This window comes from Ursus arctos, unplaced genomic scaffold (genome assembly GCF_023065955.2).
Source record: "Ursus arctos isolate Adak ecotype North America unplaced genomic scaffold, UrsArc2.0 scaffold_20, whole genome shotgun sequence".
NCBI lineage: Eukaryota > Metazoa > Chordata > Mammalia > Carnivora > Ursidae > Ursus > Ursus arctos.
In genome coordinates this window covers 29,623,825-29,630,276 of record NW_026622875.1, presented here as the reverse complement: position 1 = coordinate 29,630,276, position 6,452 = coordinate 29,623,825, and the positions used below count along the sequence as shown (strand labels likewise).

The window sequence follows — 6,452 nt, the reverse complement described above, 5'->3', positions numbered from 1 at the left end:
GCAAAGGGTATACGGGACCTCTCTATACTCTCTTCACAACTCTTCTGTAAATCCAAACTATTAAATGATGAAAAGTTTGGAGAAAGGAAGATAGAAAGGGTCTGGTTAATAAGACTGAATATACAGAAAGGAAAAATAAAGGTACCTGTGAGAAAGTGCATGTGTGTATGTGTGTGTGTATGTCTGTTGGTGAGTCTGTGTGATGCTGTGTATGTGGTCGGGAGACATCTGGTGTGTGGGGTGTGTGTATATATGTCTCCGGGTGGAGACACACTGTGTTTCTGTGTGTATATGTTGGAAGAGGGGTGAACTTCCACGCACACAGCTCTACGGTGAGGGAATTAACAAGCTAAGGTACTTGCATGAGAGTGAGCGCAGCCTTAAATTTTGAGCCCGAGGCACATTCTTGCCTCACCCTAGACCCAGTGTTTTAAAGAGGCCGCCAAGAAGAGCAAAAGATCACAAAGGGGGCACCTGGATTTGAACCAGGGACCTCTTGATCTGCAGTCAAATGCTCTACCACTGAGCTATACCCCCTGATGGCAATAGGCTTCACATAAACACTTACTTCACTTTTATGAGTTACATCATACTTCATAAATACCTTTTACAGCTGAGATTCTTCTTGGATTTAAATTCATTCTCCATTCGCTTCCAGCCACACGCCAGCTCCTGCTTTTCCCAGAACATTTATGCTTGTTCTCTTCTCAGCACCTAGAGCTCAGTGTAATTCTCGGTATGATTTTCCAGTTTTTAAAATACACTACCACCTGCCCAGAAATCTCTGGGCACATCTATAAATGTTTTTACCCCCGTCCCCACACCAATGAATGTTTTAAGTATGACGGATCACCAACGAGTATTGGACCAGGAGAGAACCTTTACTGTGTATCCAGAAACTTCGGAGGTTCAGGTGTAACTCTGAAATTATAGGCAAATGTTGTGTGTGTGTATGTACTGGATATTGTGTATGTTTTCATCAGATCTTCAAAAAGGACCTCATCCAGGATGAACTGTCATAGTTTACAGTCCAACAACAACAACAACAAGGTATTCCAAAGTCCAAAATTCACCTTTAACACCTCTGATTCCAATTCCCTTCAGTTTCAGTCTGAGGATTTTTAATCTTGTGTATCCCTGAGACTGAGAAGAAAGGCCAAAGAAATCTCTGCCATTGCAACACATCCTCGCTGAAGAGCCCTGTCGCCTCCATGAAGCTGAGGAGCGAACAGCAGCTGGTGCTTCAGCTCACCCGCTCTCGGAGGGCCCAGGTACCCGTTCCCAGCCGCTCCCCTCTGAGGCCTTACCGGAACCTCAGTGTTCACACCCGGTGCGGCCCAAAACAAACGTGTCACCTCCTGCCCAAACCTGCGCCTCTTCCTAAATTTGCTTTGTTGTAATAATAACAGCTCATATTTACTGGACACTTGTTATGTGCCAGACACGGTCCTAAAGGTTCTACCCGTAACTTCCCAGGGGATCATTACAAAAATGCCATAAAACAGGTATTAATATCAGCATACTGATTCGCAGGTAGGGAAACTGAAGCACAGAGTGGTCACACAGCTTGGAGGCACTGAGGCCGGGATGCCACTGTAGGCTCGGGGCTCAGCGCCAGGCCTGCCTCCTTAACCATATGCTCGGCCTCCTCCCCATCCCAGTTGGTGACACTACCATGTACTCCATCATTTGGTCAAAACGCTTACAACCATGGGCTTCTCTCACCTTCTTTTCTCCAGTTCCAGCTAATTGCTGGGTATTGCTGATTTTACCTCTGGCGTCACTTAGGTCCGTCCCCACCCCTACACTGGTAGTGCCACCACCCCCTAAATGGCCTCCCAGACTCCACCGCTCCCAGCCGCCCCCTGCTGCTCCCACAGCAGCCTGCTTTAAAACGGAGTTTATCTAAGTCAAGCCCCTTTAACTGCCTTCCCGAGAAAATCCAAGTCTCAGCACGACAGGCAGAGTTCTTTCCATGTGGGTCCCTACCTGCCCCTTCAACTTTATCCTCTGACCCTCCCCTATCTTGTTTTGTGCTCCAGCTGCCGCCACCTGCATCTGTCTGGCCCCAGCCTCAGCCCAGGCAGCCTTGTCCACCTGCAACTCAGCCACCACTCCCCACACCCCTTCCTCCACTCCACCCTCTATCCTGTGAGATACTATTCATCTTGGAAACTGTGATTTGCCATCAGCAACTCAAGGAAGCCTCCCTTAACCTCCCCTCCTCTAGATGGAAGGCATCACCTCCTCCACATGCCCGACCCTGGCACAGTTCCCTGCACGTCCCACCCCTATGACTGTGTACTTTGCAGGCCTGCTTCCTGGTGGAGAGCACACTGAGGCCGGGGCTGTGCCTCAGTCACCTTTGGGTCCCCACTTTGCACAGTCCTGGCTCCTAGTCGGCGCTCTGTGTGCTGTTCAGGCTCTTCTAAAGACAGTGTGGCCTGGGCTGCAGGCAGGGGTTAGACTCAGACTCAGGTCTGACCTCTGGCCCACACCTGGGTCCTGAGCGAAGGCACCTACGCTGGGCATGTGGGCTGCAGGAAAGGAATGGGGGGAGGAAAGGTAATAGAGATTCCTCAAGCTTTAGAGCAGGAAAAGAACACAACTCCCTAAACTTCGGCCGGTTCATGCTCAGCCCTAGCAGTGTTCTGTGAATGAAGACTTCCTTCCCCCGGGGCACTGCACAGTGTGGGCATGGTCACTAAGCCGCTGGGTTGACCCTGCAGCCAAAGTTTCTAAAACCGGATGGACAATCTTGGCACCTTGGGAGCATTACTACGTGGAATTTTGTCACAAAACTTTTAACACTGGAATGGTACAAGGAGCATCATGAAGTCATTGAGGATGTGTGTTGTGAGTCCAAATCCTAGACCTTCTCTTTGTAGATTTTTGACCATTAGCTAATTACTGAGCGTCTCCAAGTCTGTCTGTCTCCTCATGCAAAATGAAGACACTGATGGTATGGTCTGTATCTTGTAAAATTTTGGAGGGAAATAGAGGAGATAATTGATGCAAAGAATTCAGATTGGTGCCTGGCATATACACAAAGGACATTAGTTATTATTCGGCCGTGGGCTACAGAAAATAATAGAGCCAAAGTCACTCCATATTCTTCTGAAGCAAAAACTCCAGTGTACAGGGGGCACCTGGATTTGAACCAGGGACCTCTTGATCTGCAGTCAAATGCTCTACCCCTGAGCTATACCCCCAGTGATAGAAGCTTGTTTTTATAGTCTATCTCTCTCTCCACTCTCTGGTTCTAAAACCTCCAATGACTCAGGGGAGCTATAATTAGAGAGAACGCTGCCTGGAAGGAGTCTGGGCATTACAAGCCTTAGAAGTTTATTATGAAAAAAGACAGGACTCCTGAGAACTAAGCTCTCAGAGCCCAGAAACTCTCCTTAGACTTCCCAATACCCAGAGCCTGTCTGCCCACCCTGTCTCACATAAAGCAACTTTCAGTGCCAGGTAAAAATCATCAGGGTTTCCACAAATGGCAACATCAATATAATGACGATGACTGGATTCCTGTCACACTTCCTTTATAGCCAGGACTCCTAGCAACTGAGATTCTCATTCCTTTTCATGACTTCACAGAACTGAGCTCATAACTGGCCCTCAATAGATATTTGTTACATTAAATTGATCCTGGAAAAAATATGTATAAATAACGTTTGGTGTGAGATAGCTTTTCCAAGCCATAACTGTAAGATGATTTTAATCTTACAAAAACAGATGGTCAGTGAGTTACATTCTTATGTAACATAACTTGCCTGGAACTTGGAATATTGTTAACTCCAAAAGGTCACTGAATGAAGAGAAACAAGGCTCCAAACAACAGCCTTTAATCAATTAAGCAAATTATTTATCCTGGTCCTGCCTACCACCAAAGATTCCTTTTCAACTTCCAAACACAATTGCAATTAAAGCCACCTATATTTTGTGGCTTTATATAAAGACATCTCTCACCCTAATAAACTGTTCAAGTCCTTCTTATGGAAATCTTGCATGTTTGAACCTATTGAGAAGTCTCTCCTCTGCTGATTTCCCAGACCACATACATTTTTCAGGTCTTTTCAAAGGATCCTAAGTTTGGGCTGGTCATTTTGTGTCAATGTTATGATTGGTTGGGAGTTCAGGAGAGGGGAGAAACTCCATTCCATTCTTTTTCTCCTCTGCTCCAGGCTGGATTTGAGATCCCAGAAAAGAATCACAATGCATGCTTTGCTCACTGTTTTTTTCTCACCTGGAACATCAGTGGAGTTGAGATTTTAGCAGCAGCAGATGTAGTGTGTGCTTCATACCTAAGAACCAACACTGGGAGGGACTTGGAGATCATTTATTCCAACCACTTGTTTTGCCAAGAAACAGATGGAGGGAGCTGAAGACCCTTTTTTAAAGTCACAGAGATATCTGGGTGGCTCAGTTGGTTAAGCGTCCGACTCTTGATTTCAGCTCAGGTCATGATCCCGGGGTCCTGGGATCAAGCCCGGCATTGGGCTCCAAGTTCATCAAGGAGTATGCTTGAGATTCTCTCTCTCTCTGCTCCTCCCCCAGCTCTCTCTCTCTCGCAAATAAATGGATGGGAATCTTTTAAAAAATAAATAATTAATAAATAAATAAGTCACAGGCATATCAAAGCAGGATCAGAACCAAGGTTCCTCCTACTACCAGCTCCTTGGAGCCCCCCCCCCACCCCCGCCTTCAGGAATAATGTGTGACTATTTGTGGGATAAATATCAAACTTACTGTCAACTGAGAAAAGAGGGGAAACTGAAAAAGAACACAGGCCTTTATCAGGGGTGTCAGAATTGCAATTTGGTACACACAGATTCAGGATGGAGTAGTCAGAAAAGGGTCCTACTCCTGTGGGGAAAGCACAGGATTTTTGTGAGAAAGAAGAGGTAATCACATGATTTAGATAAAGAAGAGAAGAGGAAAAAACTGTTCATTTGGTGCTGACCCGTTCTCTCTTATTGATTACTTTATTGGTGCTGTCAAAGAAAACTGTCTCTCAGATGTATCAGCCAACTTCACTGTCCTCATATGATCCAAATCCCACTTGCTCTGTCGAAATTTTATGAGAATCTACTTGTGAACCAGTTGCTGCTTCTAACCCAGCTCAAGAGTTCATTAGTTGAAAAGGAAAATGGAGCTCCAAATGGTCTCTAATGTCCAGAAATGTTATACAATTCCACATTACATATAAGTAGACTAAACATCCTGATTTGCAGTGGATTCTCCTGGTTTCAGCACTGAAGGTCCTGCGTCCCATGAATTCCCCCAGGAAACTATGTTGGGTTTCATTGGTTACCCTACATATTATCTTATTTCTTTGTTGTCCACAGTATTTCCCAAACTGAATCATTCACTTTCCCTATCACAAGGGCTACATACCGGTACTTACTTACTATTTGTCTTGTAATCAACCTACCGTTTTTTTATTTTGCCTCATCCTAAGCAAAAATATCCTTGAAATCATGCCACTTGTATCTCCTTCTACTACACATCAAAATAAATACAAAGCTGTTGAAATATGTTAAAATTGTATTAAACACATGTTGCACTTATAATTTGCCATGCATGGTTCTAAGCACTTCACAAACATTAACTCACTTAATCCTTAAAACAACCCAGTGAGAGAGGAACTGTTACCACCTTTACAATGAGGAAATGGAGGCACGGTGAAGGTAAATACCTTACCCAAATTGGTAAATTTGTCCATGTGTCCCCAAAGTCATCTTGGAAACTCTCAGAGGTAGCCACAGTGTGACAGTTTTAGAGTGCCTAGACATTTCACCAAACATTATTCTCGGTGTGTCTGTACAAGTCTGTACAAGATTAACATTCGATTGGAGATCGAATAAAGCAGATGGATTCTCCCTTTGTGAATGGATCTCATCCCATCCACTGAAGGCCCGAATAGAAAAAAAAGTAATAGGGACCTCCTCCTGCCTGACTTCTTTGAGCTAGGACATTAGTCTTTTCCTGCCTTCAGAATCAAATAGAAATATCAGCTCCTGGGGCTTGAGCCTGCTGTCTTTCCTCCTGGTACTCACACCATCCAGTCTCAGGTCTTTGGACTCAGACTGGAACTACTCATCAGCTCTTTGTGTCTTCTGCTTGGTGACCACAGATCTTGGGACTTTTCAGCCTCCATAATAAATCTATTTATATATCTGTTGGTTCTGTTTCTCAGGAGAACCTTAACACACACAGCAAACTCTGGGAAGAACAGTTGGGCCTGCACTGGCCTTGAGGATACTGTTCCTATTTGTCGAGTTTCATATACCCCAAGAGGTGCAGAACACCACCACAAGTCCTATCTACAAGCTAGGGGATCAGGAATGATGGTTGAACTTATCTGCTGTTGTATTCCTAACTTCTCTTCCCTTTCTCATCATGTCATACATGTGAACTGGCTCTCATTGTCAAAACATAAGTAAAAC

General features: G+C 44.9%; 2 non-coding genes across 2 annotated transcripts; both read right to left on the bottom strand.

Moving 5' to 3' along the window:
• Positions 1-465: 465 nt before the first annotated feature.
• On the bottom strand, positions 466-537 carry TRNAC-GCA (transfer RNA cysteine (anticodon GCA)). The gene has a single exon. It is a non-coding gene; the product is annotated as a tRNA-Cys (tRNA).
• A 2,603-nt stretch (positions 538-3,140) lies between these two features.
• Positions 3,141-3,212, bottom strand: TRNAC-GCA (transfer RNA cysteine (anticodon GCA)). Its single transcript has one exon. It is a non-coding gene; the product is annotated as a tRNA-Cys (tRNA).
• Between the last annotated feature and the right edge of the window lie 3,240 nt (positions 3,213-6,452).